Source organism: Myxocyprinus asiaticus, chromosome 19 (genome assembly GCF_019703515.2).
Source record: "Myxocyprinus asiaticus isolate MX2 ecotype Aquarium Trade chromosome 19, UBuf_Myxa_2, whole genome shotgun sequence".
Taxonomy (NCBI): domain Eukaryota; kingdom Metazoa; phylum Chordata; class Actinopteri; order Cypriniformes; family Catostomidae; genus Myxocyprinus; species Myxocyprinus asiaticus.
The window spans coordinates 9,605,435-9,618,053 of NC_059362.1; the positions used below are offsets into that span (position 1 = coordinate 9,605,435).

General features: G+C 41.9%; 1 protein-coding gene across 4 annotated transcripts in view; it reads right to left on the bottom strand.

The window, feature by feature from the left end:
• The window catches only part of LOC127410012 (tyrosine-protein kinase fynb), a 99,676-nt gene that overhangs the window by 70,758 nt on the left and 16,299 nt on the right, over positions 1 to 12,619 (bottom strand). The window contains exon 2 of one of the 4 annotated variants that reach the window (XM_051644990.1): positions 9,097 to 9,994. The exons of the other annotated variants lie outside the window; for them this stretch is intronic. The gene's annotated coding sequence lies outside the window, so the exon portion shown is untranslated. The remainder of the gene's footprint in view (positions 1 to 9,096; positions 9,995 to 12,619) is intronic. 4 annotated transcript variants of the gene reach the window in all.

The window sequence follows — 12,619 nt, forward strand, 5'->3', positions numbered from 1 at the left end:
ATAAACCACTCCCCAGACCACCTTTTCAAACAGATTCATGTGCGGTTCACTTATGCACACGAGTTTGGCTGACCGCTTTCACTCCAACCAAGCGAACTAAACACAGATGTCAAACCAACATGGTTTCATACCAAAAGCTCTCACGTGATGGCAAAAATAGTGCTTAAAGTGCTTTTTACCCTCTGTAAGTGTGCAGCATCCACCTGGATGATGTGATGGCTGCCACAGAGCGCCAAAACGCTCACCACACACCAGCTTTTAGTGAAAAGGTTGTAGCCAGTTATATAGGTATGATTGGGTGGCCATAATTAATAAAGGTCAGTGAAGGAAATTTGGACAAGATGCATGGCATTACACCCCTGCTTGAGCACTAGCATGAGCACTAGAAATTGTAACTCCCCACAAACACACTCACACGAGCAAAAGCACAAAAGATAGTGTGGAGATGGGGGCGTGGCCGAGCGATGTCTGTGGAGAGCAAGGCTGGGAGAGGAAGAGCGAGAAGGATTGACACCTGTGGGAAATTATCTCTAACAGTTGTTTTGTGTTGCAGTGAGAGCTGGAGAGGGATATAAGGGCAGTCCAGACCGCCGGAGGGGAGAGAGAGATTTGTGTGTTTATGTGTGTGTTCATTTTTGTTATGCTGAAAGCAGACCTTTGTGTGTTAGACTGAAAAGTGCTATCAATAAAAGTCTCAAGTCGACTGTTTACCTGGCCCCCGCTTCCTCCTTCACAACCAAGCAAGAGATTTATCACAGTGGTGCCTTGACCCAGATTAGGAGTCCTTGCCGCTGGCCGAAGTAATTAAGACCCTCGCCGGCATCCACCAAGCCCAAAATCAGGCTCTGCTTGAGCTGCGTGTGGAACAGAAACAGCAGTTCCAGGCGCTCTTCCAGGCTCAAGCAGAGGACCGGCAGGTGCTACGGAGCTTGGTACACCAGGAGGGGTCTTCAGCTGCGACCCTGAATGCACCTATGGCCGTGCCGCATGTCACACTCGTGAAGATGGTACCTCAGGATGACATGGAGGCTTTCCTCGAGCTCTTCGAGCGGATGGCTGGAGCATGGAACTGGTCCAGCACCCAGTGGGTGGCCCGCCTACTGCCGCTGTTGTCTGGGGAAAACCAACTTGCGGTCCAACAACTTCCCGTGTCCAACCTCCTGGTGTACGAAGACCTGAAGAAAACCATCCTGCAACAGGTCGGCTAAAGCCCAGAGCAACATCGCCAATACTTCCGCTCACTGATGCTCGGCGAGCTCAGCCACCCTTTCGCATTCGCTCGACAGCTCCGTGACACCTGCCGAAGGTGGCTGCTGGTTGAAGATCGCGACACCGAGGAGGTACTCGATCTGGTGGTACTGGAGCTATTCATTGCCTGGCTACCGAAAGGAACGGTGGAGTGAGTCCAGTGCCACCGACCGGCGTCACTGGATGAAGCCATCCAGCTGGCTGAGGACCATATGGAGGCGTATCCGGAGACCAGCAAGCCCTCTTCTTCTCTCTCTCTCTCCTCCCTCCCCTTCCCCCCATCCTGTTCCTATTCCCTGGAAATGGGGAATTACGACCCCAAAACTGGTTCCCTGGCCCTGGTGACCTTTCAACCCGCCGGTTCCCCCTATCTCTCTCCGCTCTCCCCCATAGGCTGGTGAATCTGCTGCCACAGGTGTGGGTGTGAAGTCAAGGCTGGTCTGCTGGAGCTGTGGGGAACCTGGGCACTTCCAGGACCGATGTCCCGCTATGGAGGTGAAGATGTTGGTTTGGATCCCTGATGCACCACAGGCCGCCCCCGATCGAGCGTTAGCGTATCGGATACCTGTGAGTATTAAGGGGGGTACATAACAAGCCAGGCTGTACCAAACCTCCATTCACCAAGGCTTGGTTCAATCTGAGGCTTTGGATACAAGCCGGCGGGGGAAGGTAAGGTGTGTGCACGGGGATATTCAAATTTTGGGGACAAAAGCATAGTGTTGAGGCTGTGGTTAGTCCCTGCCCCTCCCCTCCACTAATCTTGGGTATGAATTGGCTGGCATTTACAACTTTATAGAGGGGAATGTGTGTGGATGGGTCCTACAACCAAGTGTATCGATGTGTGGTTTGCGATTCACTGGCTGAGGAGGCGGTGCCAGGACAGTCTAAGGGAGTGTTTGAAAGGAAGGAACAAAGTTTGGAAGGAAAGAAGGAAGGAAGTTTGGAAGGAAAGAAGGAAGGGAGTTTACAAGGAAACAAGGAAGTAAGTTTGAAAGGAAAGAAGGAAGTATGTTTGGAAGGAAAGAAGAAAATATGTTTGGAAGGAAAGAAGAAAAGAAGTTTGGAAGGAAAGAAGGAAGGAAGTTTGGAAAGGAAGATGTACGTAAGTGTGAAAGGAAAGACGGAAGTAAGTTTGAAAGGAAAGAAGAAAAGAAGTTTGGAAGGAAAGAAGGAAGGAAGTTTGGAAGGGAAGATGTAAGTAAGTGTGAAAGGAAAGACGGAAGTAAGTTTGAAAGGAAAGACGAAAAGAAGTTTGGAAGGAAAGAAGGAAGGTAGTTTGAAAAGGTAGAAAAGGACATTTGAAAAGAAGGAAGATTGGAAGATTAGAAGTTTGAAAGGATGGAACAAAGTCTGGAAGGAAAGAAGGAAGGAAGTTTGCAAGGAAAGAAGGAAGTTTAGAAGGAAAGAAGAAAAGAAAGAAAAAAGGGAAGGATGTTTGGAAAGAAGGAAGGATTTGTGGAAGTTTGGAAGGAAGAAAGGAAGTTTGGAAGGAAGTTGCTAATATCCCATCCAAATAAATTCAGAACCAACAATTACCAGCAAATATGTCCGTCATCTCATGTCGACTAGTGTTCCTGCATCAGCACTGATATGTCTACAAGTCAACGCAAAAAAGCTCAGAAATAAAAATACATTCATAAAAAACTCTTATATATCCAAGGAAATATTTAGTCATAAAAGACCGCAATCCTTTTCTCAGGTCTAGAGATCTTCATCCAGATATTGCGTGTGTCGAGCAGGCAGAGAGAAATCTTTAATAGAGGGTTCTGCTTTATTTTTAGAGCTGCGTGGACTTAACAAGAGGAAGTGCTCACTTTGTACAGCTCATAGAAGGGAAAACCTCTAATTTTCTGACTGTCTGTTGCAAAAGGACTGTTGTATGTGTGTGTGTGTGTGTGTGTTACTGAATCCTGTGGTTGTATGTGTCGGGCCAGATCTCAATTTATTCAGCTCACATGTTCATTCTCCTCAGCTCCAGGTCTATTCAACTGCTGTTACATACAATCTCTTTACTAGCTTACTATTTAGTGAATACTGCACAGCATACACATTGATACAACCTATATTTTGAGAACACAAGGCATTATGATGCGTTCACATCTTCATAGACCTCGTAATTACAAGTTGTAAACTCTGAATTCTATGAAAGTTCTGACTTGACAGTAGTGATGTCATGTAGGAAGAACCAATATGGCAGCGGCCTCAACAGTTAATGGTACTGAGTACATACTGTATTTCTGTTTGATATGCTATTTGATTATGCCACTGTTAACTGGAGTCCTTTCTTTGTTCTTAAACCTTTACAAAAACACAAAGGTGGATTCATGAATTAATGTAGTTAATTTACTGTTATCAATAAAAGTGAAATTCTGTTTGTTGACTGGTTGGTCTAAAAGTAGTACCTTTTCGTATGAGCCAAGTCAAACCATCTGTTAAAATTTCGTCATTTCATTCGAATTATTATGAAGCTGTCTTGAGACTATGTTAAGACACCACATTTTGGTATACTGAATAGTAAATGTAGTAAGTATGCATGCTATTCTCTATCATCATGGAGTTCTGGGTGAAGATGCAGTCCTAAGGGGATGTGTGTTCAACTGGACACAAGCATTCACTCACAGACCAATGCTGTAGTGTATTTGTCACAGAAAGGGCAGCTCAGGCCACAGGCAACAGGAGAAAAGACATTATAAATTCAAGTGAATGCTACAGTATTTAATGACTGACAGTGGATGGCGGGATATTCTCTACTGACCGAACAAAGCTCCACTGATGCCTACAAACAACACGCACATGTATGAATGATCTAAAACACAGCAAAACAATTCATGACATGAATTATGCACAAAGAACCTCAACAGATTCAAGCACAAAACACACAGATGTCTTTTGTTTGGGTCCGTACTATGTAAACACTTGACGTAGCCAAGCTCAACAGGACTAGAATGCGTCATTAATTCATGAGAGCGCACATACCATCACCCACAGCAATGGAGAGTCAGACACTCAAACACTTGAGACATAGGGTACAACGGGGCTAAAGGCACACCTGAAGGAAAATGAGTCAAAATGAGTGTCAAGATTGAAAAAATACATTTATTTTTATTGAATAATGATGGTGTGACATAATTTGTGAAAATATATAATTCGTGAATATATATAATTTGTGAAAAGATATAATAATGGAAAGTTGTTTTGATTCAAATTAATAATAATAATAATAATAATAAAGGTTGTGAGGAAGGGTTTTACCCCACACTTGGGGTAAAAGGCCTCCAGGGGGTTATGATATTGTGTAAATATAGGGATAATAGTTATAGGGTAAAATCTGTCAACTTTTGAGACATTAAAATGCTTTTTTTTTTTGAGTAACAAATTAAGATTATGCTTACGCAAAATAACCACTTCAGAAAAGGGTTAACCAACATTCTGTTCATTTGTCACATTTGGCATTTCATAACATATTCTATAAACAAATGAATCTCCATTGTGATTGGGTCAGTCAATGTGAGCTCACTCTGAACATTTCTCATCACAAATTTATTCGCCCCACTTAAGAAAAACAATAGGGGAAAACAGGGGTGTTTTACCCCAAATACTATCCTTTTACTTATTGGACAGTTATTAAAAAAACTTTTGAAAACCTTTGGAAAACATTTAAAACCTGGAGGTTGATATCCATTAGCAAACTTGTAAAATTGTTATTGAGAACTGTGTTATTTCACTAGTAGTGGTAATGACAACAGAAATGTGTACCATGACAACCCTAAGAAATTATGAACTCAAAGAAATTGACTGACCTGTAACTGTTAAAGTGTCATGAAAACCCCTACTTCAGCACCAGTCATTCACACATTAGACTTCAAAAAAGGCTCATGAAATGGGCGTGAAAATATGTAAAAAGGTGGGAGGGAAGTGGGTTGAAAGCAGGGGACAGAGCTGGGGTCAAACACAACAATTCACTACTACTCACTCACAATAGAGATGGTTGAAAATCAAAATGTGAGAGGAAACAAAAGCAAAAGATTATTATAATTACGGGACAAAAGTGTGAATGTATGTAGAGTGAAGCCAATAAAACAGTTTTCAAATCTAAGATTCTGATACTTTGTACAAATTTTTCAGAATGAAGTGAGAGCAGGAATTGCCACCAAAACAACGACTGCTTTGAGACTTCATAAATTCATAAATATTTACTCTTACAAGGAAAGTTTCGGGTGTGTCTAAACAGACAGCTTTTTCATGTTTGGAGTTCGAGTAGCAGCCAAAAAACATGCTTGCTCCAGTACGATTATGGACAGCAGTCCATTCTGATGAGTGATTTTGATCTCACCACAGTGTTTAGTTTAAATGTACGCTTTCATATCTGTTCCGCAATTGCTGTTGAACTTGTGCCAACCATAAGGTTGCCACATTTAAGTTGTAAAATAAGGGACACTCTCTCTAGAGTTGTTGAAGGGAGGTCAGCTGTACAGACGGTCCCTTACCACACCCCCCTGTTGTGCGCTACGTTTAGTTATTAGCAATAATTAATTAATAATTATCTTTGATAATTATTATTAAAATCAATAGAACATTGATTAGAATCAATGTTAGCTTTTTAATCCTTTAAATCAACAATCATCAAAGATAACCATAAATTATCAAATTCAATAGAATATTAATTATCAAAGATAATCATTAATTATTAAAATCAATGGAACATTGATTAGAATTAACACTAGCTTATTGATCCTTCAAATTCAACAACCATCAAAGATAATTATCAATATCAATAGAATATTAATAAGGATTAATATCGCCGGGGCACCACCCTGGAATCAGGGACTAATTACCAGACAGTATAACAGTCTCAGTATTAGATTGTTCTCTTAGGAAAATCGATGTCTGGAGAACATCAACATTCAAAAGGAAACAATGAAGGCTTGAATCCAGGAACTGACATCCCCTGCCACCCTTTGATACAGGTGTATGCAAAACAAACCAAAACACTTCTCTTTGAAATATAACAAAGTTTATTGATGCAGTAATATAAATTAATAATCAATACAATGCAGTCGATAAACTTTCGACTTACAACTACAAACTAAACAGTGACATGATTAGATATGGTAACCAAAATAAGCCTATAACACATGAGAGGAAGGTATGTGTGTGTGTGAATGTGTTTGTGTGTGTGTGACGCGCACAAAATGGCAGACGTGACTCTCGTGGAGAGTATGTCACGCGAGATTTCCTGCCAGAGAATATAGCCGCGAATGTGGGCGGAGAGAAGCCGGTTAATGGCGTCTGCCCGTTTACCGCGTGTCTCCGCTTGTACGATAATTTAGGGACAAAGCTGAGCTTTATCACCAAGTTACCTACTAGCCATGTGTGTGTGCGGTTAGTATGAGAGCAAAAGAGAGAATAAAGTAGCAGCACCGAAACCGGTTTCACGATCGTGGGAGAGAAAGCAGCTGTTAGTTTATCACTCAGAGACATGGTGAACAGCTCGTAAACAGTCCCGCGGTCTTTGGTTCTTTAATGGATAAACTCAGTGTGCCAGTCTCATCCGCGATGGCGGAAATACACAACAGTCCAACGTGGTTGGATTACAACACAGCAAAATCTAATTCGTGATAACATTACGTTATATTAATACCTTAAGTATTATTAGCAGCAATGAGCGGACTCGGCAGTCCGTAAACTGTACAAGCAATAACCTTGATACACAAGAATAACACACTATAATATTCTATCTCTGCCCAGACGTAAACCTCTTACATGAATTGCGTGAGGACGCAGGTAGAATGGGTGTTCATCCATCGTTTGACTCCGACTCGGTTCCTCGAGGCACGGGTGATGACGGGAGGCCGTTTCCTCGCTCTGTTGGCGGGAGGTATGGCTGCTGATTCTCGGCGGGCTGGCGGAAAAATCAGTGACGTCGACGTGGTTGAAGAGGGAAGAGAAATCTTCTTTCTTCACTTCTGCAGGCAAACGGATGAAGATGCGGATTGCTCGGTGGTCTCCTTCGGATCCGTTAGCGGGATGGAGATCGTATGGCCACAGTTTCAAGTCCTACGTTACTTCCTTGTGCAATGAGGCTACACCTGAGAGCAGCGATGAGCTGCATCAACACACGGCAAGCAAAGTTGCTGGAAGTGATGCCCAGAAGGATCTCAGAGGTATTTCTACTCCCGATGACGTCATGGTTGAGGGGCGTTCTGTCGTGCGCCTCAACCAATAGGAGTTGAGAGTTCGATCCTTTAGAATTTCACACATAGCTGCAAAGTGAGCAAGGCTTCATGGGATTTGTAGTCTGTTTTGGACTCCCTTTGTTTGATTTTGGCACGGTTTTTATCAGTAAGATTTATGACTGTGTGTGTAGGCCTCAGTCAGGCTTTACGACTCTGTTAGGCCTGCCTTTGTCTTATATCTGAATACTTAAGGCCCAACACCCCTCTAGAGTTCAAGCAAATTTTTTAACTTTTTCGACGCTCCCTTATACACCCAGAGGCAAAATTTCCAATGAATATCGAAGTTAAATCACTTTACCCTGCTGGGGTGGTCCCTTTTGAACAATTGGGCCATGACGCCATCTGACATGCTTAAAAAAACATGACAAAACATGTCCTGTATTGATCCGATACAGGGCATATTATTTCATCTTTAAATACAGAACAATCCCGTATTTTACGGGATAGGTAGCAACCCAAGCCAGCCAGGAACCGCCATCACATTTGTGTGTGATTTTTAATTCTCAGCTGAAATGAGTTTTCATGCATAAGGCAGCATCTTCTCATGAATACTGTGGAAAACCGCTAATAATCAAATGATGTAGACATGTACTCTCTAACCAATAGCCTCTCAGACTTTACACATATAGCTCACATATTGTGACGTTGCTTCAACTTTCGTTTTAAGCTGGAATAACAAAATGGCTAAAAAATGAAAAATTAACCACGTTTCCCCTTAGTATTAAACATAATGAATGCTATCATTGTTTATAATTTTGTGCAATGTATACTTAGGCTAACTGTTAACATCTCAAAATAATGTGTTTTGGGGTTTTATGACCTTTTAACATGTTAATACTAGGCTTGTCATGATAAAATAATCATCTGATCGCAGATATTTGATCTAACTGCGGTAATTGTGTAATTCAAATTCCAATCACATTAAGGGAATAAATGGCACGTTTGAGTGTCTTATTCAGCTGAACTCCAACTGTGTCAATGAGCTGCACCGCAGACTGCACTAAGTGCAGCTCCTGAAGAGCGTGTGAAGTTTAACCACTTCTGAACCAGGCTTAAAGTGCTGATGCACACATCATGTGAGGATTTTCGCACCAAACTCCCACGAAAATATAAATGAGGATTTTTGTGAATGCAAAGCACTCTGGTTTCACTTTACTTTACCGATCTTGTAATGGCAAATGTTCTTGGTCATTGTGGGTTCATACAAGCAGTGTTAATCATAAGCACTTAATCCCTAACCCCTTCATTTTTTTCACATTTTGTAATATTGCAGCCTTATGCTAAAATGCTTTTGTGGAGCGGGACGTGGTCGTGTGTCTGTCACTGGGGAGAGAGGAAGCGGTAAGGGCCATCACCTGGTGATTGATGCTTAACACCTGTGTCTCATTACAATGACGACGGAGACAGGCTTGAAAAGGCCGCCGAGAACGCCATAGAGACAGAGAGAGTCCGAGACACGCACACCCTGATGCGGAGGCTGAAAAAGCTTTTTATAACTGTCTGTGTGAAGCTGTGCATACAAACTCCCAGAGACCTGAGATACTTTGTTGTAAAGCTGAAAAGCCAAAGACTGTGTATTATGAAACTGAAAAGCCATTAAAGTTTAACATACCTGGACTGCCACCCCTCTTCCCGCTTCCTTCCTTATTATTGGAACTTCTTCAGCTTTAAATATTTTTTTCACATCAATCTACACTCCATACCCCATAATGTCAAAGCAAAAAACAGATTGTCGATAACTTTGCAAAAAAAACAAAAAAACAAAACAAAAAAAAAACTGAAATATCATTAACATAAGTATTCAGAAATTTAGCTCAGGTGCATCCCATTTCTCTGGATCATCTTTGAGATGTTTCTACACTTTGATTGGAGTCCACATGTGGCAAATTCAGTTGTTTTGACATGATTTTGATCGGTGACGCATGGTGGAGGTAGCGTCATGCTGTGGGGGTGTTTTTCAGCGGCAGGACTGGGGGACTGGTCAGGGTTGAATGAAAGCTGAATGCAGCAAAATACAGAGATCCTTAATGAAAACCTGGTCCAGAGCGCTCAGGATCTCAGACTGGTCTGAAGGTTCACCTTCCAACAGGACAATGACCCTAAGCATACAGCCAAGACAATGTAAGAGTAGCTTAGGGACAACTCTGTGAATGTCCTTGAGTGGTCCAGCCAGAGCCCGGACTTGAACCCAATTGAACATCTCTGGAGAGACCTGAAAATGGCTGTCCACCGACGGTCCCCATCCAACCTGACAGAGCTTGAGAGGATCTGCAGAGAAGAATGGCAGAAAATCCCCAAATCCAGGTGTGCAAAGCTTGTCGCATAATACCCAAAAAGACTTGAGGCTGTAATCGCTGCTTCAACTAATTACTGAGTTAAAGGTCTGAATACTTATGTCAATGTGATATTTCAGTTTTTTCTTTTTAATAAATTTGCAAAGTTATCAAAAATCTGGTATGGACTGTAGATTGATGTGAAAAAAAAATTATTGAAAGCATTTTAGGATAAGGCTGCAACAACAAAATGTGAAAAAATGAAGGGGTCTAAATACTTTCTGAATGCAATGTTTGTAAGATTTTTTTGGATACAATTAACAAAAGTTAATTATTGTGTGAGTACATAAAAAATCCATGTTCAAAACCATGTCCTTGTCTTACCCTGATTCACTACAGTAAGCCTACAATAATGATTTTGTTTGAGCTGCCGGGTCGGATTTGGTACAAAATCGCAGGCATATGTCATTCGTCCTTGCGTGTTTACGTTATATCCATAAGCTGAGAAAGAAGGATAGGCTGTGTCGCGAGAAGTGAGAAGCGAGTGCGACAGCTGTTCAATCAGTCCAGTCGTGGTTCCAGAAATCAGGACAGCAGCGGAGTGAAATCACTCTGCCAATGGATTTAACTGTTTTTTGGGTTTTTTTACTGTTTGGCGAAGTTTTTTACCTGCTCTACTGCTTGGATGTGTTTTCTGGTAGGGTTGTTAAAGCTTATATTGTTTGTCATGCTTTTTTTTTTTTTTTTAAATAATTTTAAATAAATAATTAAAAAAACTCCACAGGAAACCAACAAACACCGGTATTACTGCTGGTTGGATGCTAGGTGGTACTATGGGGTAATTTCCATTAAGAAGGGTTAGGGTTAAGCCTACACAATAAAGCAAGACACCTTGATTTCAAACTTTGAACTTTATTTTTTATTTATTTTAACTAAAAATTCAAATGAAACTGGAAAAAAATTAAGTGCAATTAAAATGTGTGTTGTTCAACTTTTTGAAAGATGGTTTTACAACAGTTGTCAACATCTCTCTGGCAAAGAACCTACTTCATTTGTGCATTCTCTACCAGCATTCTCTAAAAGTACATCATGTGTGTGAATAAATGTGTTTTGTTCCCTCATTTATTCACACACACACACACACACACACACACACACACACACACACACACACACACACACACACACACACACATATAAACTCAGCAAAAAAAGAAACGTCCTCTCACATTCAACTGCTTCTATTTTCAGCTAATTTAACATGGGTAAATTTTTGTATGAACATAAAAAGATTCAACAACTAAGACATAAACTGAACAAGTTTCACAGACATGTGACTAACAGAAATGGAATAATGTGTCCCTGAACAAAGAGGGGGTCAATATCAAAAGTAACAGTCAGTATCTGGTGTGGCCACAAGCTGCATTAAGTACTGCAGTGCATCTCCTCCTCATGGACTGCACCAGATTTGCCCATTCTTGCTGTGAGATGTTACCCCACTCTTCCACCATGGCACTTGCAAGTTCCCAGACATTTCTGGGGGTAATGGCCCTAGCCCTCACCCTCCGATCCAACAGGTCCCAGATGTGCTCAATGGGATTGAGATCCGGGCTCTTTGTTGGCAATGGCAGAACACTGACATTCCTGTCTTGCAGGAAATCACGCACAGAACAAGCAGTATGGCTGGTGGCACTGTCATGCTGGAGGGTCATGTCAGGATGAGCCTGCAGGAAGGGTACCACATGAGGGAGGAGGATGTCTTCCCTGAGATTGCCTGCAATGACAACAAGCCCAGTCCAATGATGCTGAGACACCGCCCCAGACCATGACGGACCCTCCACCTCCAAATCGATCCTGCTCCAGAATACAGGCCTCGGTGTAACGGTCATTCCTTCGACAATAAACGTGAGTCCGACCATCACCCCTGGTGAGACAAAACTGTGACTTGTCAGTGAAGAGCACTTTTTGGCAGTCCTGTTTGGTCCAGCGAAGGTGGGTTTGTGCCCATAGGCGACGTTGTTGCCGGTGATGTCTGGTAAGGTCTTGCCTTACAACAGGCCTACAAGCCCTCAGTCCAGCCTCTCTCAGCCTACTGCGGACAGTCTGAGCACTGATGGAGAGATTGTGCGTTCCTGGTGTAGCTCGGGCAGTTGTTGTTGCCATCCTGTACCTGTTCCCACAGGTGTGATATTCGGATGCACCGATCATCTACAGGTGTTGTTACACGTGGTCTGCCACTGCGAGGACGATCAGCTGTCCTTCCTGTCTCCCTGTAGTGCTGTCTTAGGCGTCTCACAGTACGGACATTGCAATTTATTGCCCTGGCCACACCTGCAATCCTCATGCCTCCATACAGCATGCCAAAGGCACATTCACGCAGATGAGCAGGGACCCTGGGCATCTTTCTTTTGGTGTTTTTTAGAGTCAGTAGAAAGGTCTCTTTAGTGTCCAGTGACCTTAATTGCCTAGCACCTGTAAGCTGTTAGTGTCTTAACAACTGTTCCACAAGTGCATGTTCATTAATTGTTTATGGTTCATTGAACAAGCATGGAAAACATTGTTTAAACCCTTTACAATAAAGATCTGTAAAGTTATTTGGATTTTTACAAAATTATCTTTAAAATACAGTGTCCTGAAAAAGGGACGTTTCTTTTTTTGCTGAGTTTAAGTAATTAAATTAATATCATAAATGTGCGACTAGTCGACTAATGGCTTAAATTTATGCCTACTAGTCGACTAGGAAAATCTTTGGTCAGGGGCAGCCCTATTAAAAATAATATTAAAATATAATTAAGAGTGTTCTTTATCTTCCTCAAAGTAATATATCATTTATACATTTTTAAGTGAATAACATATCAACCT